The sequence below is a fragment of the Pinus tabuliformis genome, chromosome Q (genome assembly GCF_031772625.1).
Source record: "Pinus tabuliformis cultivar Carrire ecotype Pingquan chromosome Q, CPIR1, whole genome shotgun sequence".
Classification (NCBI taxonomy): domain Eukaryota; kingdom Viridiplantae; phylum Streptophyta; class Pinopsida; order Pinales; family Pinaceae; genus Pinus; species Pinus tabuliformis.
Window position 1 is genome coordinate 402092064 of NC_142296.1, and position 24526 is coordinate 402116589.

The following is a 24526-nucleotide window of genomic DNA, read 5'->3' on the forward strand; positions in this document are numbered from 1 at the left end:
CCTGTGCATCTAGCATCAACCTGTCAGCTTCCCTTGAGTGTTTCCGCCCATCTCTAGAAGTCTCAACATGAGTGGATGTCTCCACTCCCAGATCCTCTGCATGTGGCTACTCCGCATCAATCTGAGGCTCCTCCTCCTTAGGAGCTAAAAGTTCCTCCTCTACATGCAACTTGAGCTCCCTCTCAAGTGATAATCGCATGGCTTTCTACTCATCCAACTTCAGATCCCTGTGTACCACTGTCCTTTGTCTGGTAGGTAGGTACACCCGATAGTTGTGGGATGTATCCGTGTACCCCACAAGTATTCCCAACTCAACTATTGGATCTAGCTTCTTCCAGGCATCTTTTGTCATATGACAGTAAATTGATGATCCAAAGATTCAGAAGTGACTCACATCTAGTCACTTCTCGGAAAAGACCTCCATAGGTGTCTTAATTCCTAGTATATGGTGCAAGCTTCTGTTATGCAAGTATATTGTTGTATTGCATGCCTCAGCCCACAAATGCAGTGGTAGACTTTGGTCATGCAAAATCACTCGAGCTACTCCCAATATTGATTTGTTCTTCATTTTGGCCACCCCATTCTGTTGTGGGTTATGGGGTGTCGTCAATTCCCGTTTAATTCCTTCTAGAGTGCAGAAGTCCTTAAACTGTTGGGAGACATACTCTCCACCATTGTCGCTATGCAAGGATTTTATTTTCTTTCCAGATTCTTTCTCTGCCAAGGCTTTAAACTCACAAAACCTCAAGAAGGTCTGATCCTTCTTTTGTATAAAGTAGATCCAGCATCTACGAGAAAAATCATCAATAAAAATAAAATAGTACCTTTGTTTAGCAGTGGAGGTTGTAGAGAAAGGTCCACAAACATCTGAGTGAACTCGCTCCAGGATTTCTCCAACTCTACTGTCTCGATCCGGAAAGGAAGATTTCAAATACTTACCCAAGGTACAACCTTTGCATGTATCCGTCTACTCCATTTTTCCATTTGGTAGTCCAGTAGAAATCTGTTGCATGATCTTTAGGGCTTCACGGTGCAAGTGGCCCAGTCTTCTATGCCATAGCTCACCAACATCTTGGCTCTACACCATCTCATCTTTGGAACTCAATGTAGCACATTCGTCTACCTCCAGCTTGTAGAGATTCTTTACTTGAATCCTAATTTGCTTGGTTTGTCCAGTGCCAATATACCTCAGGAATACCTTTCCTTTACTAAAGACTAAATCATAGCCTTTGTCTTCTAGCATAGAAATGAACACAAGATTCTTCTTCAGACCTGGTACATATTTTACATCATTCAAGGTGAGTGGAGCTCCATGCTCCCTCTGAAACACAACCATACCTTCACCTGAAACACAATACTTTCCATCATAACCCATCTCGATCTGCATCTGGAGATCCTTCTCCTCCAAGGTACTGAAAAGATTCTTGTCACCTGACATGTGGAATGAAGCTCCACTATCCAGGTACCACACATATCCCACCATGGATGAAATCATGCATGTGATAAGCAAGAAATCCAACTCAAACTGTGAGGCTAGTGCATCACCATCAGATCCCTTTGAGGAACCCTTCTTGGATTTCTTTTGTGGACAATTCGTAGCATAATGTCCCACTTCATGACAATGAAAGCATCACACTTTCAATTTGTCAAACTTCTTCCCACCATGGGAAGAACCGGATTTGGGATGGGACACCTTCCCTTTCCCTTTCCTCACCTTACTAAGGCTAGATTTTCCTCATCATCTTGCTTCGATGAGGATCCATCTCTAGTGCTTCTTCTTATCTCCTCCTGCATCAGATCCGGCCAAATTCATTCCCAATCTGGCATCTCTTCCATTAACTGAGTCTTGGTAGCTATGCCAGCTCTTAGGAAGATCGAGGAGTGCAAGACTCACCATGTCATCATCAGCAGTCATGATCCCTACACTTCCAAGCTCATCCCTGCAGGTGGTGAGCTTGTTCAGATATGTAGAGATCATGTTGTCCTTTTTCACACTTGATTTTCTGAAGCTTGTCTTTCAACGCCAGCTTCCTCTGATCATCGTTGTTCTGATATAGATATTCCAATGTTTTCCACATCGAAAATGGTGTCTCCTTCCCATGAAGACTCGAGACTATCTGGTCTCGAACTCCCTCCTGAAGGATTCTCCTTGCTCTAGCCACACATTTCTTCCATTCCGCTAATTCTATAGCATCAGTTGGCTTGGGGACTTCTTGATCAATGAAGTCCTTTAGACCATTATCCTCTAATATTTCTTCCATGTGATCCTTCTAGGCTATATAATTCGAGCTTCCATTAAGGGCATACTCGAGTCTCAAACCGTTCAACGCCATTGGTGAAATTGAGATGTGATAAGAACTATATTTCTATATTCAGGAACCTCAAACTTCAAACTTATCCCTTCTTGTATATTGTTCTTCACTTTGATCACCTTTGCTCTTATACCATGTAGAAATTCCCATAGTATATCAACAGATTATGCAATATACTAAAGCAAAATACAAGATCTACTTCTACAACAAATTTTGCGGAAGCTTAATCGAATATGAGCAAGATCAATGAGAACACATATAACTGAGAATGAGAAGCCAATCACACATAACATGGAAGAAATAACCTAGGGAAAGCCTCAGCCAAAAACCCCAATCTTTGTATTATCACACAAGTGGAAATATGTTCGAGTTACAAAAAGAATTAGCTCTCAAGCTATCCCGCTCTCTCTGCAATCAAAACAATATAGCTCACAGACTGAGTAGACACTAGATATGCCTTCCCTGAGCCTTCCCATCCTCCTATTTCCTTGCATAGTTTTTCTTGGGGTCCAATGATGTCACATGTGTGAATTGGCCTCATCACACTCACTAAACTGAAGAAGTAACTGCACAATCTAAAAGGAATGAATTCCTTTTGCATGCAAGAGATATTCACAATGGAATATCCTGCAACTGATAGTACATTGTCCCTCCATCTGATCTCAACTGGGTCTCTATTTGAACTAACATGCATGAGTTATTTATGAGAGAATATTCAGTTATCTGAAGTGCAGCAGTTACATGCATGCATGCATTAACTAACTAAACTCACAATGAATTCAACAAACTGTTTGAATTAATATAACTCGACTTGACTTAGTTAACTGAGCCAACTAATTACAACTCAATATTACAACTCATCCTTATCTCTTTAATTGATGGATAAATTCCTCAATCAATGGAGAAACTGTTGCATGTCCCCACATAGACTTCATGTTTGATTTTCTACAACTAATTAACTCAAGATGAATTAATTAATTATTTTACAAACAGCTGCTAAGATCAAATTCGAATTTTTACTTCTCTATTTTAGTTCAAGGACTAACTAAATAGGAAGGTATCCTGAAATGCTATTTATAGCAGTACTAAATTTAGCACTTCTATATTTAGCATTTCTTGTTGCTATTTTCAACAAGTCTAGCATGAGATCAAGACATACGAAAATGCCAAACCTATTCATCAAAAACTTCGACCAGTCAATCCTCAGAAAGTGGCAGCTATTAAAGCTGAAGTTGAAAAGATGCTTAAGGCGGGTTTCATATACCCCGTTCCTCTAACTGAATGGGTTTCCGACCCAGTCCTGGTAGATAAGAAGAAAGGAACGATCCAAGTATGTATCAACTTCAGGGATTTAAATAAAGCCTGTCCAAAAGACAATTACCCCACACCTTTTATTGATCAAATTGTTGATGAATGTCTGGGAAATGAAATGTTTTTGTTCATGGATGGATTCTCTGGTTACAATCAAATTACTATCCGTCCAAAGGATCAGCACAAGACAGCCTTTATTTGTCATTAGGGCACATTTGCATACAAGAAGATTCCTTTTGGCCTTAAAAATGCTGGAGCTACTTTTTAGCGAGCCATGTCTTATTCTTTCCACGACATCAAAAATGTTATCGAAGCATACTTGGATGACTTAGTTTCTCTTTCTCGTAAGAGAGTTGATCATCTCAGCCACCTTCTGTTAGTCTTTGAGAGATGTCATTTTTATAAAATCTAGTTGAATCCAAATAAGTGTGTTTTTGTGGTCACATCCGGTCAACTGTTAAGATTCAATGTATCGACTGAAGGGATTCGAGTTGATCCTTTCAAGGTTAAGGCAATAATTCAGTTTCCTCCCCCATTTTCCATTCGTCAACTTCAAAGTCTCCAAGGAAAGGTAAATTTCTTGAGGAGATTTATAGCAAATTATGCTGAGATTACCAAAGGATTTATGTGTTTGCTTAAGAAAGGAGTTCCATTTTTATGGGACGATTTCACGCAATGATATTTTGATGTTTTGAAAAAGAAAATAACCTCTGCTCCATTATTGAGTCCACCAGATTATGGCAGGGATTTCGTTTTGTATCTCGCTGTGGCAGAATCAACCATTAGTATGGTTCTAGTTCAGGAGGATGATGCTCTCAGTGAGCATGTAATCTACTACTTGAGTCAAGGCTTAGTAGGACCTGAGCTACACTATTCTCCCATCGAGAATTTGGTCTTGGCGGTTGTCCATGCTGTCCAGCGGCTTTGTCATTACATTCTGCTTCGTAAAACATTCGTCTTAGCAGTTGTCAATCCTTTTCATTTTGTCCTCAGTAGGCAAGTGATTGGGGGCAAGTATAATCGATGGATTGTTATTTTGCAAGAGATTGATCTCGACTTCTTGTCATCTAAATCTAGGAAGTCATTAGTTTTTGTGGAATTGATTTTAGAGCTAACTTGTGAGGAAGCTATTGTTTATGAGGAAAATTTTCCTAACAAAAATTTATTCCTCATTTCCTCACAAGATCCCTGGTACGGAGATATCATTATATATCTCCAAACTTCGAAGTTTCCACCTTCTTTCTCCAAAGATGAGCATCGAAAGTTACGTCACCTTGCCAAAAACTATGTTATTATTGGTGATACATTGTATCGCAGAGGGGATGACTCAATCCTTAGGCGTTACTTAACGTTGGAAGAAGTTGATTTAGTACTTAATGATTGCCACAGTGGAGCTTGTGGCAGTCATCTATCAGGGCTTGTAACATCCCAGAAAATTTTGCGAGCAGGCTACTTTTGGCCTTCGATTTTCAAAGATAGTATTGAAGCTATCAAACGTTGCCATCCTTGTCAAGTTTATACTCGGAAAATGCGCGCGCATCCAGCTCCAATTTTTCCTGTTATCACTGTCGGTCCATTTATGAAGTGGGGCATTTATTTTACTACTTGTAATCCGCCTTTGGTAGGGAATCACAAGTACATCATTGTGGACGTAGACTACTTTACGAAGTGGGCTGATGCCATGCCTACTTTCAAAAAATATAGTGAGGCAGTAGCCTTGTTTCTCTTCAACCAAGTTATTTTGGAATTTTGTATCCCAAGAGAGATTGTCACCAACCATGGCAGTCACTTCCAAAATAAACTAATGACCGAATTGGCTCTCAAGTTGGGCTTCCGGCAGGAGCATTCATCTCCATATTATCCTCACGCCAATGGGCAAGTTGAGGTCGTGAATAAGTCCCTTAAGACCATCCTGCAAAGGACAATTGATAAAGCTTGATCCAATTGGCATATCATGTTGTACCCGGTGCTTTGGGCATATCGAACCTCAGTCAAGACTGCCATTAGTTTTACTCCTTTTCAACTAGTTTACGGGTTGGAATTTATTTTCCCTATCGAATGTGAAATTATGTCCCTTAAGCTAGCTGTAGAACTTCTTCTTCGGACATCTAGTCTTGAAGAATGCCTCGTTCATTTGGAACATCTTGATGAGCAACATCGAGATGCAACCATAATAAATGAAGCCCATAAGAAGAGGATTAAAACTCAATATGATAAAGTTGTCCGTCGTCAGGTTTTTTCTGAAGGCGACCTTGTCTTAGTCTATGACCAAGACAAAGATGCCCTGGGGGTAGGCAAGTTCAAATCTATGTGGTATGGTCCCTTTATAGTCAAGCGTGTTTTGGAAAAAGGGGCTTATGAATTAATTTATTTTGAAGGGAACAAGTTGGCGAAGCCCAGAATGGGATCTACCTTAAGAAGTAGTTTGCTTAGGCTTTGGCCGAGAAATTACTTGTTTGTATATATTGTATCTTTGTACATGTTTGTCTGGCATTTTGTGATATCGACATTTTTTATCTGCTTTGGCAAGTATTGATGGATGATTCGATATATTTTGGATTCGCCGATGGTGCAAGTCGGCACACTCGGAATCTTACTTCCCCAGCTTGGGTGATTTGTTATCCATCTGGCCAGTTGATGGTGTTGAGGGGAGTTTGTATTGGCCCTGCTTCGAACAAAATTGCCGAATATGTTGATGTTCTTAATTTACTATCCGAAGCAATATCTTATGGGATTGATTCATTGGTAGTTTATCTAGACTCGCAACTGGTGATGTTGCAGTTAAATAACACTTATTAGGTTCGAGATCCTTATTTATATCGCCAATTTTTGAGAGTGAGACTATTGCAACGATCATTTATTTATATAACATATGTTCACATTCCAGATCTAAGAATTCATTAGTAGATTCTATTGCTAATCAAGAATTACATTGGCACATTAATCATTCATCAAATTAAGTAACATAAAAAAAAATAAATAAATAAATAAATTGAATCTGTATATATATCATAAAATAGCCTGTATATAGATGGAGTGTTCAAAAAATAATATACAAAATTGGGACAGGATGCCCTCAAAATTTGGGCTTATGCCCATAATAATGTTCAGTCATACATAGATCTATCTATCGACCCGGCTTAGGATGAGCATCTAAAAAGTTAACCACAGCGTTCGCTACACGTCGAAGTATCCAGACCTAGTCCCATGGTACCCCTACCATGCAGCGCTGCATCTCCTCAGGCAAATCCTCTACAGCTATCATAGGTACCTGATGAGTTAGTCTCACCAAGTTTCTTTGAACAACATAAAGGACTCTCTCTGTCTCGGCTACCGCCTCTTCAACCCCTCTTCCATGATACTTGTGCCTTGGAAATCCATTAGGTCTCACTGGACCCACATCTGGAACATGGTCATTATATTTTGTCAGTGTTTTGTCTCATCAAAAATATTTTTTCTAAGTTCATTTCATATTTAAAAAGCTTAAAAATCTTTTAAAAACTCACAAAGACTTAAAAATTGTTACCTATGTCTCCCCATGCCGCATTTGGTGGTAACACTAAGTCTGGATCTCCTCAGAAATCCATGTCGGCATATGGGTAGTCATCAACTGCGATGATCTGTTGATCCCACCAGGTGAAAAACTCATCATCAAAAGTCGTTCTAGGCATGTCACCACCCCCAAGGCGCTTCATCAAGTCCACCCATCTACCCATTCATGGATCTCTAGGGCTACTGATGGATGCTGATACTTTGGGACGTAGCCCAGGTACCTTCTCGAAGAAGAATGAACACAAGATGGTTCCATATCCAAAATTCTTCATTTGACCCTTCTGTATAGAGGTCAATTGACTCTTCATGTTAGTTAGAAGAGGCATGCACTAGTCAAATACTGTGGTAAGACATTCCACTGCCAGGCTCATAGATACTCGTGATGCCTGATGTAGGGAAGCTGACCCATTTACCCGTGCAATGGTAAATAGAAAAATCCTCAAGGATAAACTTTCCACATGTTTGATTGGAATTTGACTTCCAATATTCTCTAGATGTCCAGGACAATATATATGGACATAGTCTTCCACCGAAAGACTACCTCTCATCCTGCCTGTCAAATGCACGACCTCCCCTCTTCGAGAGAGACTGGTAATAAAATAGATATCTTCAACCTCAATCCATAGAGGCATTTGGTCTATCATGAAAGCATCATCGTCTGTGCTTCGGTAGTGGATCAAAAGTTCTAGCAAGTGCATATTGGCTTTCATGTTTGGCATTTTGAAGAACTTAAGTAAGCCACAGCCTCTCAAAGCATCCAATGCATTTTGTTCATTCATTACCTCATTATCAATAGTGGTATGCTCTCTTTACCTCCAAGTGATAGTCATCCTGAAAAAAATTGAACTTTCAACCGTTAGTTTATATGTTAAAACTTTAACTCGCGTACACGCAGGTTCCCTTTACACACAGTCATGTGTAGGGCCATTGTATATGTGGGTTTCTCACATCCAACCTGCGTGTACGCAAAGTTGAATTTCTGGGCATAGTTTCCCATGGTCAAAACTTTGAAAAAACTTCTAAAAACTATCATAAAACATTACAAGTAGGATTTGAGGATTACTTGGAGACTTCGGGGTGATTTGAACGGTCCAATTGTTTAGAGGAAAGCTTTCTTCGTTTTGCTCCACAGTGCTTTGCTCCAAACAGAAATGAAAAAACTGTGAGTCCAAAAGTCATTATATACCTTTGAAATTGCAAAATAATTTTTCAAAAATTGATTTTTGTCTCATGGATTTTTTGACCTGTGGGCTTGGATTGTTGAGAGTGGGCTATTTTTACAGCAAATTCTGGAGACTTCTTCGAGATGTTGTTTTGGTCCCATGACTGCTGACCCATCATGCCAGGTATCGTTCTCTCACTAGCATTTAGGTTAGGGAAAACCATTTTCCATTACATCTTGCATACTAGCCTCTATTCAGCGATACATTAGTCGTAGGGTCGACCCCATTGTATCTTGGTTAGCAAACAATTTTCACTCGCCGATTTTTATATCATGATGTGATGGTAGAGCCATCCTTTACATGGGCATCTTAGTTAGAACCTCACTGAAGTTGGTTGCCCATGCTACTATACTGAGTAGGCTCGAGAGTCCTCTTTAGTCCCACCATGACTGATGCATTGAAGACACATTCTCCTTTCTTTCGCGCTAATTTCTGGCCTTATACCCTAGAGGCTCCTTTGTGTTGAGTTGTACTGTTGCATTACATTTTGACTATTTGCACCTTTTGGCCTTGAGCCGACTTCACGTGGACTCGTGTTTAAGCCACTTATTTGACCATGTCTTCTGCAAAGTCAACCATTCAATCATGTAGCTTCTGCAACTTGATGCATCCTTTTACCCATGGAAATAACATCCCGATTCCCTTTGAGTGTCCTTGACTAGTTTCACCTCCTTGCATTGAGCATAGGAATGTTCCCCTCCCAGGAACTAGATCATTTATTTCTCTGACACTCTTCTTTCCATTGTACTATAGCATTATTTTATTCTTTTTCCAACTTAAAGAAAAAGACAAAAAAATATATATATTCCAAAAAAAGCGAGAACAGGACAACATTTCCATATTTTTTTAGCAGCTAGAGTTAGTCGTGTCACCCTTGAACAAAGCACTCAAAAGAAAGTCTCTCCTCCATTTGGGTGGGATTTATTTTGACTTAGGAGTGCCTTAACCTTGTTATTGAGTCAGTACTCCTCTGATTGGTTATCTCTTCCAATCATATGGAGAGTTTTCTTATGCCTCTTGCATGACAAACTTATACATAGTTATCATATGCTACCATATAGTCATCATTGAGTCATGCTTCTGTTCAAGGGAAGTAAACCTGAGTCGGACTCTCTACAGTGTCTCTTGACCTATTTTTCAGTCGGTCATCCCTGGTTGTTAGTGTCATGTTTTTCATCACATCAGTTATATTGGTCATTTGCTCGTGCTGGTTTGAGAAGGTCTCCATTGACTTCTTGCTAGCAGGTCTTGTCCTTATTGACTATGACAAATTGCTCTGAGGGCAAACCTAGAGCCGCACCCCGGCCCTATTTTCATTATTGATAGGTCACCTTGTGCTCAACGTCGATCAGTATCATGGGTCTTTGACTGAGTGGTTTCCCTTGTGTTCGACATCAGCTTTCATTATCACACATTGGGATTTGTGCAGTGCCTTGGCTTCCATTGGACCCTATTGGTGGATTCCTCACCTCTGTGTCAGCTTTCATTATTGGTTGGTTCAAAGGGTTTCTATTGTGCGCCAGCTACATCTTGTGTATGCCGGAAACGTGTTTCAGTTGGGTTACTACATCTTTTTCGTTTGATTCCTTCCAAATTATTGGCCTATGGGTTACACTGGAGCTATATTAATGAAGGATGCCTTAATGCCTTCCTTCTAGTGGATCTTTTCCTATCGACTACAACTCATTTCCTCTGGGAAAAAGATATAGAGTCCATTTGGCAGTACCTTGGGGTTTGCAGTCATCAGTGGCAGATTCCTTCGCTATCGACAATAAGAAACCATAATTGTCTCTTGATTAATAGATTCTTTCAAGTGTTCAACTTCAGCTCATTCATTCACACTTGTTAGATTGTACTAGGTATTTTGACTCTCATTATCATTATTGGTGAGTAGTCTCACGTTTGTTAACAGTATGCACCAATCCCTGGTAATCAAATGATTTCTCACGTGGCCCACCTCAGATCATTCATTCCCATTGTGTAGAAATGTACTGCGGCGGTCGGTGAAGACCTCGAGTTGCATCAGCATCTTTTGGTTCACTTGTCAATTGCTCCTGTTGTTGCTAGTTGACACCATCCACCTTATATGTTACAGTTCTTCATAGCAACATCTTATATGATGGCAACCGAGTTGCGATGTGGTATCATTTTATTCCATCATGTTCATTTGGTACTATTGGGATCATTTTTTGACATCAGTGATCAGCTTCATCCTTCAGCATCATTGATCGTCTTCTTATATGTGATATTCAGACATGTACTTTTTCGATCACAATCAGATGATCCATTATGTACTTTCAGTTCCTTTATACTAGTATACATATTGGATCTGCTTGTACTTGATATTTGGACATGCTTTACTTTCTCTAAGCATGGGTATGCCCACCTTAGACAACAGTTTCTTTATGATCTCTTTTGATGGCTTGGCAAGCTGAATTCTGGTGAAGTCCTTCTCAGTCTCGGCATGATTCTTTCCATACACTTAATACATTTTGGCCATCATGTACCCCTTCTAACCTCATATATTAGGGGGCATCTGTTATAGCACCATTTACCACTGTTGGTATATGTGATGCTTTGTTTATGGCCTAGGGAAACCTCTCCTTCCATACTTGGTCCAAATATATAAAAAAACAATATTTTATTCCCTATACGCTACTTTTCCCTAAGCTAAAAGCATGTACACGCGGGTTAGCTAATACCCAACCCACGTATATGTATTAAAACACTTTAAAAAATTAAATTTCCTTAATTATGGGTGGATTTCATGGGTTTTACCTGTTGATTACCTCCTATTGCCCATTGCCCAATTGTTTCCCAACTAAAAAACTAATTGGGAGAGGTATAAATAGACCTCTATGGGAAGGCCTTAAGGAGAGGAGGAGATAGAGTTATTATACTGAGATTATCCTTGACTGAGTCTAATGAATCCCTTTGCCTCATGCACTTCCCCAAGCTTCAGGAAACCCTTGTTTCCTTGATTATAGATATCCTTCATTTTTCTTGAGATTTCATGGTGTTGGTGATGGAAGAAGATTGTTGAAGGCTGGTATAGGACGAATCCGGAGGACGGTTACGCTTGGAGCTAGAAGAAGACTCAAGTGAATTCTCTCCATGTTATTTATAGCTTACTGCAATAAAAGAAATGTTGGCTTGTTTCCGAAATTAACTATGTCTATGCATCAAATTATGTTTTAATTCATATATGGATGTCGTTTTGATGTATGATCAATCATTTATTTATATGATACAAAGTCAATTTCATGAATATGCTTTACTTCTATACTGCTATGTATGTTCGAATTGAATGATTTCAGGTTTGAAGAACATCGGGAGTTGCAGAGGGTCTGAACCCTGCGGGACCTACTCGAATGAAGGAAATCCGAGCACGGTCACTCTTACGTAGTTTGATAATATAACCATCTTGCCTGAGCTATATGAGTATTTCTTGTTGTAGTTTTCCTCTGATTTGTTGGGGTTCTAACCCAAAGCCTTAGGGTGCTTCCACCCTGTTAGAGTCGGTCTATTCAGCCCTCCGTCAGAGATCAAAACCTCTTTTGTTGCATTTCATTTTTGGTGTCTCATCAACTCGATCATCTGCATTCCATTAGGAGCATCAATCTTCTGACGGAAGGGTCTTGTCTCCATACTTCCCTCATGTCATGTACCTGCTAGTTCGTGTCTGATCATCAAAGTTCATCAAAACCAATTTTACAGTCATTATGGATGGTCTTTTGGTCAGCCAAGAGTCATTTCAGTCATTAGGTCTAGGGTTTCGCAAATTTTGTCTTCAAAGTGTCCAATAAGCAGGCACATGAGGATGTTCCTAATAAGTTTCCATTCCAAGATTTTCATTATCAATAATGCTTGAGAATGATTCTTCTTCAAAACTCTGTTTTGAAGAAGAAATCGTGAAATTTATTGTTTGTAATAAATATGTAATTTTTAAAGTTTTTCAGTCATGGAGTATTTCAGGTGCAGCCCTACTCATCCTTTGCCAAAATCCAATGCCAACCATCCCTGCAAAAATTGACAAAGTTTCATCATTCAAGTCAAAAAAGTCAAAATGGAAACAAAAAACAGAGTTTGTATTAAAAGTGAAAAGTGCCAAATTCAAAACATAAGAAAGTGGGTTGTTGCAAAACAAAAATCAAATTCATGACTATAAAAGATATTTTCACCATTCAAATGTCATTTGCACACAAGAAGTTGTCAAAGACCCAAAGGAAAATCATGGAGGAGCGAAAATTTATGTTTGAGGCTGGGACTGTGTATTGGAGTGTTGCGCGGCGCGTTGGGAGGTAGTCGCGACGCACCAGGAGGTCGCGGTGCATAGAGCCGCACATCACCGTGTTAATTATAACATGCGCGGCACACATACGGGTCACGGCACACTGCGTTATGCACGCAGCGCACATACGGGTCATGGCGCAATGGGTTATGCATGCGGCGCACAGAGCCAGCAACCAGTTTTGTCATTGCCTTCGATCCCACTTGCCCCGAGTAAGTCAGATTGACCTTGCAATTGCTATTGAATAGTGTTTGGTGTGGTGTTGAAGTTTGACTTGGAGAATTTAAATTTTGAAATTCAAACCCTATCCTCTTATGAAAACTGCCCTTAGGGTTTGAATTTGAGTTTAAAATTTGACTTTGGTGCCAAAATAATCTAACCCATGTTTCCCTTTCCTATCGTTGTAATCATATCATCATTTCCAATCCCCTATTCCCTTATGATCCCAAGTCACTCATTCCCCACTTGTCCCTATCCCTAAACCCTACAATTTCACTTTTCCATATCAAACCCCAAATTCCTAAATACAGTCAAGTGACTGTTATTACTTTAACTGTAATTATATACACTTGTTGTCCATATTTCCCACAGTCCTTTCCTATTTGGAACACATTTGGCAATTGGAAACAAAGCACCAAATTCTCATTTTCAACAAGTCAAACATTCATTTGGCATAGACTTGTAACACCATGACAGACACTGAGTCATCATATGAACAAGATAGTGATTCTACCACAGAACTTCATGCACCGAGGAGGCCTCGTAAGGGTGGCAGACATGTCAGAGAAGAGCCCACCTCATTGACTGAATTGCAGGCCTGCCCACTTGCCATGGCTTGTTTCCAACAGCAGTCATGCTTTCAGTATTGTGAAATGATTGCTCAGATTCAGCATCATCATGAGTTGGCTCAGTTGTTTGTTTTACATTTTCATAATGGTCAGGTAACTCTTGCTGGTGTAAATTTCACCTTGACACCAGAGACCATTTCTCAAGCAACAGGAATACCGAATGTAGGTGAGGAGTGGAACAAAAGACAGCAGGTAGAAAAATTACATTATGAACCATACATCAGGCCCAGCTATGTGAAACAGCTCAGCAGGGTGTTCCCATTCCGGTTTTTGAAAGAATCCTATGCGTCGTTGATGAGACTCATTATCAGATACTTCAGTTGTGAGGGCCGCTTCTCACGCCTCTATGCATACCATATCAGATTATTGATGCATTTCACGAGAGTGAAGATGATGAAAATTCCATATTTCATGTGCCAAAACATTGAGAGGATGACTACTCTTGTGCAGAAGAAGACTCCTGAACAACAATACAATAGCATTTACCATTATGCGCTCATCAAGATCATTGTTGTACATCAGCTTGGCTTGCAAGGTATCACATGGGAAGACTTCATTTCCCATGAGTTCTTCACAGCTGCAACAGCTCATTAGGAGGTTGTCCATGATGCGGGTGAACCTTCACATTAGCATGGAGGTCGGGAGGCAGAGACTACTAGTGTGCCGACATATGTCACCTATCAGAGAGGCATGAGAGGATTGTTTGCAGCAGCTCGACGAGTATTATCTCCACCTGGGGTGGAAGGGGTCTCGTTGCCATCATCAGCAGCACATGTACAGGTAGAGGACAAAGGCAAGAAGCCTATGCAGGATGAGGGCCCTTCAGGAGGCCAAGACACTGATTTCATACTCATCGATGATGATGTGAGTTCTCCTAACTCAAAGCTGAGGGAGATTATTCAGGAGCAGAAAGCTAAGATAGATGCATTGACCAACAAGTTGCAGAGAGCTCAATGGGTCATAAACTATTTGGAGCAGCGAAACAAACAATTGGGGGATCAGCGTACAGTCATGGAGTTAGAAAACATTCGGCAAAACCGCCAAGCTGCCCGAAGGAGGAGGATGGAGTTTACTACCTTGGAGAAAGAGATCAATGCTGATAGGGAGTCATGGCTCGAGAGAGTCAATATCCACTTGGAGAGGAAGCTCGAGGAGGAAATAAATGAGAAGAATATGCTTAGAAATTTTTCATATCATTACTTATCCCGGAACTTGGTGTGCAAAGCAAGAATCAAGAGTTTGAAAGCAAAGGTGAAAAGAGCATCAAGGAGGAAAAAAGAGGATGAAGGACTCCAAATCTTGGCCAAAGCTTCCTTGCCTGAGCATGATACTTGATGATGGATCCTTAGTCCAAATTTCAGCAAATTTGGAGAAAATTTTGTCAATTTTGAATTTTTTGGCTTCAAAACAGATTTTCCTGCCCAACGCGTAGCGCCACTTGGCGCGCACTTATAATTGAGAGATCCTCTGGAGGAAAACTTTGCCTTTCTGGATTTTTTATGAAAATTTATGCATTCTCATGAATTACCTAAGCATTTCATCAAGTTTTGGGTTGCCTAAAGGGTCAAAAACACACAAAAAATGACCTCTCTGCCACCTTTTGCACCCATAGGAAGCAGTGTTGGGAGATTGGACTTTTGGAGGGGAAAATGGACACCAAATCTAGAAATTCTACTTGGGTTGGAAAGTAGACAGGCTTGGCTTTCCAACGAGCTAGCTCAATTTGGACTTCGGGAAGACCCTCAAAAGCAGCCTCAAATTTGTGCTACGTATACAGGTTTCAGGCACGGCGCATAGGGAAATTGCCTAGTTTTCACTCAGCAGCTCAGAATTTTGCCCAGTTTTGACTAGTTTCACCTTTTCATGTAACTTTTGACTTATCTTGATTTAAATTCATGACTTTGATGTAATTTTTGCACATTTTTACTCATTTATGTAGATTCATTCACTAAAAGGTGAAAAGCTAGTGAATGAATCAATTTCCTTTTATATAAAGGCAAGTTGTTTCATTGCCTATTTTTCAGTGCCTTGTTTAGATATGGTTGAAACAACTCCTAGAATGATGAGCTCGACCCCTAGAGGCAAGGGAAGGAGTTAGGCTTGTCTATATCATGTAATTTCTCAATCATTTTCAGGGTTGGACACTTGGGATTGCTTGGCACTCCATTGTACATCTGATTTCTGCATTTTTGGCAAAGGAAAGACCTGGGTTTGCAGCACTTTTTGGGATCACTGTGGCTCTGTGTTTTGATGGTGTTCTTCTCTATGTAATTTGTAAGTTCCTTGATATTTTTGTGTACCATTTCCTTTCTATTTTGCTTATGAAATTAAACAAATGAGTGAACAAAGGTAGAATTCATTAGATTACTGTGCTCTACCTTTCAATTTTGTTTAATTTTCAATGTTTTCTTCAATTTGAAGAGGATTCTTGATGCCCTCTTGCCCTCTTCAGCTTCTCACTGGTCTGAACTCTCCACCTTTGCAAATCAAAGCATCAAAACGATTTCCTTTCTTGCCCCAATCAGAACTCTGCAAAACTGGCCTTCATCCCCGGACCCAAATTTGCCTTTCCCTTGATTCCAACAAAACTCCCAAAAAATCAAATCAAATCCTTGCACTTCATACCTAGCCTAACATTAGAAGATATTTCAGTCATCTCAAGCCCCATAGATCATCATTTGCTGAGATTGACCCAGAGAGAGCCCTCTCCTAACCTCGTAGGGCTAGCTATGAGGCTGAGCATGGTTTGATGTTGATCCTAGATCCTGCCTTTCCAGCCTGAGGTAAATCTAGGCTCTAACACACCCAAAACAGGTGGGAAGTAAAGATCAGCAATTATCTAAAACATTACGCATGAAGGAATCAGTTATCGATCACGAAAGATAGGGCCAACTTCTTCACAAAAGCACATGAGCATTTTATCGAAGGTGCTCAGATAAAGATCAAAAAAATGCATTGACAACGTTACTCATGAAAAAACCTCAAAAACAAACTGAAGCTCGATTGCTATTGAAATTATCAAATGGTGGTTGAATGAACCTACATGAGTGGCTCGAGTCGATCTTGGAAAACTACTGCGAAGAGCGAGCACTAGAAGACTAAACCTCTCTCGAACATATAAAAACTAGATTATACAACAATCTACACGATGGGTTCCTCTGAACGATACTAACTCTACTACATAAGTTCCTTCTAGAAAAATGTGTAGGGAACATTGTCGAACATCGCCCACCACTAGCAATTCCAACTAGCACTGACTGGAAATAGGGACTAGGTGAAGTAGCACAAGTTTTTGGACGTGCGGTGTAAAGATGCAAAAGAAGCATGGGATTATTTTCAAAGCAAATGAGTAAATAACTATGGCCAACAGATACTCCCTCACGAATCAACACTAGTCAAGTTGACATATGGGGGGTAGTAGATCATGAAGAATAAAAAGAAAATAAAAGAATAAAATAAAAAGTTTGGAGAAGTATTAGAGCCAATTAAAATTGAAGAGAAGAAGTCGTTCGACAAGAAAAATAAACAAGAAAATAACACACCAAATAGTGATCGACAATACAAGCAATCGACTAACTTACAAAAATTAGCAAGGGAACTTAAACAATGTCGACAAGAAAAAATTAGAGAATAAGAATACCAGAAGAAAAGAATGTAGAACCAAGAGCGTGAGAGTGAAGATCCACGAGACTCCTCAAAACAGTTGAGAGGCGTAGTACCGCCTGCCCCAATAGTGAATGAAGGTCTACTGATAACTCTAAGAGAGCAAGTAGACATTATGGAAATAGATGATTCTGGTCCAAAAATAAGAAGTTCTCCAAGGCGATCCTTGTCGAGTCTGAGTATAATAGAATTTCTTCAATCAAGTAATTATTCTGAAATACCTTCAGTCTGGTATACCGATGACCAACAAAGAATCCCTCAAAAAAATAAAAATTCTACTCAAAACCAATTACATAATAATAATTAATTGGACCAAATACTTCTCTAGCTATCTAACCTCACGATTGTACCCCCCCGGTGCAACTCGTATTTCTTTAAGAAAAATAAAACTCAGAACCAGTCGACAGAGATTCGTGACCACAAACAAGTCTATTCACAGAATATATAGATAGGGAATGTCAGACTGGCGAATTTTTTTATCAAATCATCAACATAAGAGAAGAAAGTAAATACATAAGCTTCGACAAAGAAACTAATGATAACGATTAGTTTCACCCAACTTTGCATCAGCCAACCAAGATGGTCCTAAATCATATACCCATTTATTAGGGAGACAAAGACCCAATGAGACACTGGTTCATTTATGAAAAATTCTGGACTGCAAATGACATAAACAACGAAGACAAGCAAATGCCACAATTTTCTACAGTGCTAAGGAAACAAGCCCTAACATGGTTCATGAACTTAACAGAAAAACAAAATAAAATGAAGGATGAGATCAAAACCAGTTTCCTCACCTTCTTTAAAACACAAGATATTATGAATTTAGCAGTATAGAAGCTAAAATAAATAAAACAAAGACTGAACGAATTTGTTCGTGAATATGATAAGCACTTCAAAGACTTATTAAGTCAGATTCCATACACTATCCCCTACCATAAAATCTTTATTGCTCCATTAATCTCCCTTCATCTTAATAATATGTTGAAATTTCATGATGCCAAAATAAATTTATATAACCTTATATGGCATTAATTCATCTAGGTTCCAATTTTGATAATTATTCATATAATTCCATCTCTTCAATTAACTTGAAATAACTTATAATTCTTAATCTTCTATTGCTATTTCTTAATTTGTCCAAATCTTGTTCCATAATTTTTCACTCTCAACCACTATTTGACTAATTTATTTTAATAAAGAAAAGGGTCAATTATTAGATATAATTATATTTTCCATTTTAAAAAATAATTCATATAATTTTAATTCTTTAATTTTTAAATAACTATTATTATTAATCTCCTATTTCTTAATTCAACAAACATCTTTCAATTATCTCCTCCCTTCCACCTTTATTCAAAAATCAAACTAAAAATCTAATTTCCTAATCCTTCTTGGTCAAATTTTGGTCCATAATTATTCCATTTCGATCATTAGTTGACTAATTTTTGGTCAAAAAGTAAATTGATAAAATATTATTATTTATACCTCCTAATTGTTAATCATTTAAAACATAATCCAAAAGGTTACTCTAAAAAGGCACTCCAACACTTATTTACTCTCAAGGCTCTCAATGCTCTCTTTGGTTCCTGATGACGGATGGATTTCCCATTTGAAACATTGGACGGATCACATATACTACACAGTGCCCTTCCAGAAATCTATAACAAAATGAGAATCTACTAGTACAGTGGTATATGGCTGGACTGCCTCAAAAAAATATGTGGGCCACTTCGAATGTATGAAATTAAGATATGTGAAGAATCTCTCAAACTAGGCCAATGAATTGAGAAAGGTGACGATAATCAATCAATCAATGCACCGACTAATAACAAAATTGATGACGGATTAGATCAACTACAGAACTCCCTTATGCAGTTACCGCTCCAAAAGAACCATCTATGGTGCAATAATTTCCATGGTGAAGGACATACCAAAGATACGTGTAAATTCTTATATTATTTTGACTAAGACATTAGAAGGATACAAACTAATGTGTACTGTGACATTTTTCAAACTACGTCTAACCACTCCACTAAAGATTGCCAGTGTAACCTACAAAATTATAAACCTAAATGGTGTGTAATTTGTGAAGACAATACACATTCCATTGAGGAATGTCTATTGGACGGAAAAAATAAACCCAATTATCATATTGTATATCATACACAAGAAATTGACTAATTATCAAAACCTCCTCCATTCGACGGAAGAGGACGAGATCGAGGAGGCTATGGTGGTTGACGAGGTAGTTACAATAATAGAGGTTGTAGTTGGGGCTAAGGTCGTGGAATATTTTGCTACTATACTTGTTGGAAATAAGGAAATATCGCCACAGAATGTCCGTTAAAAGTTAAAATTGACTTATGCTTCTGCAACATGTGTGGTCTCGGTGACCACTCATTGGAAGATTGTCCAAAAATCATAGAAAAATTTGTAAATAAAAGATCTATTGATTTACTGCAAACTATCCCAAAGCATGAGATTTTGAACTCTAAAGATGTTCATGTAGTCACAAGATCAGGAGCTAGAAGATACAACAACGATTAGAATAATCAGTTGATCTAACTTGTCAAGAATTCAACAAAGTATCTAGATATACAACAACAAAATCAAACAATGTTCAGAGTAGTTGAATTCTTTACAAAAGAAAGTGAAGATCAAAGAGTATCTAAGGACCTAATATTATACAAATTTCTTGAGCTTCTAAAGGAAGAACACTATGTCGCCTGACTCATTGAATTATTGAATATGTTGAAAAATTGTAATGAAACTAGGGAAACAGGGGAAAAGGTCAAACAAATTTCACATGGTAGCCAGGTAGATGATCATGACCCACAAGTTGACTTAGAAATAAATGGGTTCATGGTTAAACAAGTTGTTGTCAATTTTGGATCTCAAGTAAATATATTGCCAAGAGACACATGGATCAACATGGGATGACCAAGCCTACACAGAATAACTAACTATCTTAAATTGGTTGACCAAATATTCATTGAACCAATTGATACACTACGACAAGTCCACACATCAATAATGGGTATCCCAATGAGAGTTGACTTTGCATTTTATCGACTTAGTCAACGGCATTCTTGTCTATACAGTGTTAGTTGGCCAACCATGGGGATTAATAATGAAGGTGATCATATCTCTAGAAAACAATAGAACCAAATTAAAATGCAATAATAAAAATATTATCATTTCTTTAGATCCTCGTGAGGGCAAGCCTTAGCTAGAGTCTATCAATGAAGAAGTTTAAATCATAAAATTGTACCAAGTGTTACATGATGAGCATGATAATGTAGAACCAAAATCTTCGGGTGAGATCTGAACTGAATCTCCTCTTTCAATTGGACAAAACTCAAATACTGAATTATACAAATGGAAAATCGAAAATTATGAATCAAAGGAAAAGGAGTTTTGGAGTATACAAGCTATCCCAACATAAATTTCTGACCATGTTATTCTATCAAATTTGTACCAATCATACGAGAAAAGAACTACTGAGAAACACCATCGTTACTCTCGACTTATTTAACAACCAACTCTAATACTCACATCTGTTTTAAAGAAAGGACATCCCCTGTTAACCATGTAGAACAGGTAACGAAAGTAATTGGTGAACAAGGACAAATGCAGAGTATAGTGCAAACTTTTACAAGTCAGGAAGCAAGATGGTGGGATACACATTCATCCTGACTTCAGACCTGGACAACTGCAACCTCTTATTTTATTGAGCGATTTGGAGGGAGAAATTTATCTGCAAAAGTAAATATACCAACTTTGAACATGGCTCAAGATCCTGTTGAACACATCAAATCTTGTGAATCATAATGGAAAAGAATCAGATATAAGGATGAATGTGTCTGGCCACACATATTCCCAAACACGTTGGTTGATCCTCCAAAGAAGGGGTACAAGCTAGAAGAATTGAGGGGCCAATCCCTCTAATGGAAGGAATTAAAAGGAAACTTTATTAAATATTTCGAGTTTCAACTAGAGGAGGTAGAACTAAAGGATGCAGTCCAAAAAATCAAAGAATTTGTACTAGAAAATCTATTTGATCCACATACTTCAATAAATAATTCGTTAACCTTCAATTACTTGGACTTTAGTTATGAATACAAGACAACCAACCTGTTAGAAATGCAAGAATCACCCGTTGTTGGCCAGAGTTTTACCTTGAATAAGAATCATATGGAAAATCATAAGAAAATACAGTCAATATACAAAGTCGACAAATAGGACATAGATAAACTAGACAAGTTAGACCTCCCATAGGCATATCACGAGGAAAAAGTTGGGGAACAATGAATTGACGAATATAAGGCACTTGACTATATAGATACAAAAACAAATAGCGTAATTTGTTGACTTTCTTAAAGAATACAAAGATGTATTTTCCTGAAATTACAAATATTAAAAGTATTAGTCAAAGAAATGGGAGAAATGAAGATTAGTCTAATCCCAGGAGAAAAGCCAATAAATAAGGGACCATATAAATTAGCTTATAAATACAAGCCTATTGTGCAAAAATAAATAGAAGGAATTCTTGTTGCTAATATAATATACCCGATAGAAACATCAGAATTGACAAGTACCATGATCATGCAACCAAGAAAACATGATATGACGAGGCTATGCATTTGTGTTGACTATCATGGATTAAATAAGCTAACAGTCACCGATCCATTTCCAACTCCTTTCATCGACGAAATAATTAATGAAGTAGCAGGACATGAATGTTATTCCTTTATGAACGGTTTTTCGGGGTACAATCAAGTACCGATAACAGAGGAAGACAGAGAAAAACAGCATTTGTAACAGAATTTGGCTCTTTCGCATATAAAGTAATGTCGTTCAGGCTTAAGAATGCACCAGTTTCATTCTCGAGAATTGTTGTCAAATCATTCCAGGAATATATTTATAAGACCATGGTTGTTTAATTTGATGAATGGACAATCTACACAATATTAAAGGACCATATTCAATGGTTAAGCTTAATGCTCGAAAAGTGTAGACAGATACAGTCATCTCTTAACATAAAGAAATGTGTTTTTGCAAATCCCATTAGAATACTACTGGGTCACATCATCTCAAAAGACGGAAGTCGATGTGTCAAAAATAAAAGTAATCCTAGACTTGAAACCCCCAGTTAACCAGAAGCAAATTAAAATACTTCTAGGCCACACAGGGTATTTTAGAATATTCATTCGATACTACTCCGACATAATGTTTCTAATTGATGAACTCCTGAAAAAATATGTCCCCTTTATTTGGTCCAACGAATGTGACAAATCGTTTAAGTTATTAAAGAAGAAATTGGTCGAAGCTCCAATTCTTAAATTCCTAGATTGGTCTAAGCAGTTTCACGTTCACGTTGATGCATCAAATGTGGCAGTCAAGGTAGTCTTAGCACAACCCGATGAAGAATTAATAGATCACCCAAATGTTTACGCTAGTTGTAAACTTAACAAAGCAAAAAGAAACTATTCAACGACAGAGCATGAAGCCTTAGCAATGGTATTTTCTCTACAAAAATTCTGGCATTACCTTTTGGAAAATCCTTTTATATTTTATACAAATCATCAAGCCTTAAAATACCTTGTCAACAAACTTGTGCACCAATGCCAAATTTGTTGATGGCTACTGTTATTCCAAGAATTCGAATTTGAATTTGTCATTCGACCAGGAAAATAAAAGTTTGGACCTGATCATTTATCATGACTATAATCACAGGATGAGCCAACGAAGATCGATGACGATCTTCCCAATGCACACCTATTCAAATTCGAAGCAATATTTACTAAACTAGCAAAAATAGTAGAGTTTCTCCACGCAGGTAAACCACCATAAGGTTTAACAAAAGAAAAATAAAGATTCTAGAAATTAAAGAAACACCATACACATTATTAAATGGCCAACTCTATAAACTTGGAATTGATGAAGTACTCTGGAGGTGTGTTCTCCAACACAAAAGAGAATTCATCATTGATGAAGCATACAATGGGGGAGTTGGAGGACACTACCAAGGAGACATGATTGCTTGCAAAATAATGTAGGTTGGGTTGTGGTGGTCGACCATATTTCATGATTGTCAACAACATGTACAAAAATGCAACATATGCCATAGAAACGATCAACCTCTTCCAAAAAATCAAATGGTGTTACACTCCATAATTCCATCTCTATCATTTGAAATATGAGGGATCAATTTTGTTGGTTTGTTCCCTAAGAGAGAAAAGTGAACAGGTGAAAAGTACATCATCACTACAGTAGAATATGTAACGAAATGGGTAGAAGAAAAACTAGTAGTATCATGCATTGTGGAAGTTGCAACCAAATTTATATATGAAAACATAGTAACACGTTTCAGCTGCCCCTTGGTCCTCATTAGTAATAGAGGAACGCACTTTGTTAATGGCACAATTGAAGTACTCACAAAAACTCATGATTGAATACAGAAAAACTACCGCATACCATCCTCAAGAAAATGGTGCAGTTGAGTCCTTTAATAAAAATTTGCACAAAGGATTATTGAAAATATGAGATATGGACATGGACGACTAGGAGGAAAAGATTCCAACAGTTTTATGGGCTTATCGTACAAATTTTAAGCACTCAACGAGGTTGAATCCATCTAAACTTGTTTTTGGACAAGAAGAAGTCGTACTATTTCATTTTTCAGCGACCACACAAGTTTTTTTGACCATACTTAAATGTAATTCAAAATTACAGGCACAGCAACTCAAACAATTGCATCAATTGGAAGAAGGTCGATTATATGCGCTATATCATCAACAAATTCATAATGATCAACAAATAGCCTAGCACAACTAGAACCTACAATCTAAACATTTCCAAGTTGGAAATTTAGTACTACCATATGACAATAGAGTAAAAGACAAACCATAAAAACTTGAATTTGCATGGCTCGACCCATTTTTTATTGAAGATATTCAACCGTTAGGAGTAGTCCAAGTAAAAACATTGAAAGGTCACCTATTCAAGTCACTTGTTAACTATGATCATCTAAAGAATATATATTACATAAATCTTAGCCATTATCGTTTAGTTGTAAACTATTAATAGCTAACCAACCATTATGTAATTAACTATTTAATAAATAAATAAAATTAATTATTAAATTTATTACGTTTTCATTTTTTGTTTTCCTTCTACTTAATTTAAATTTCTAACATTAACAAAAATCAGTTATAAGTATAACCGACATAACAGTTAATACATCAATAAAAAATCATACAAGGTATAACCATATAATCACACAGGAAAACTCAACGGAGCATGAGAATGACCTATGCAACA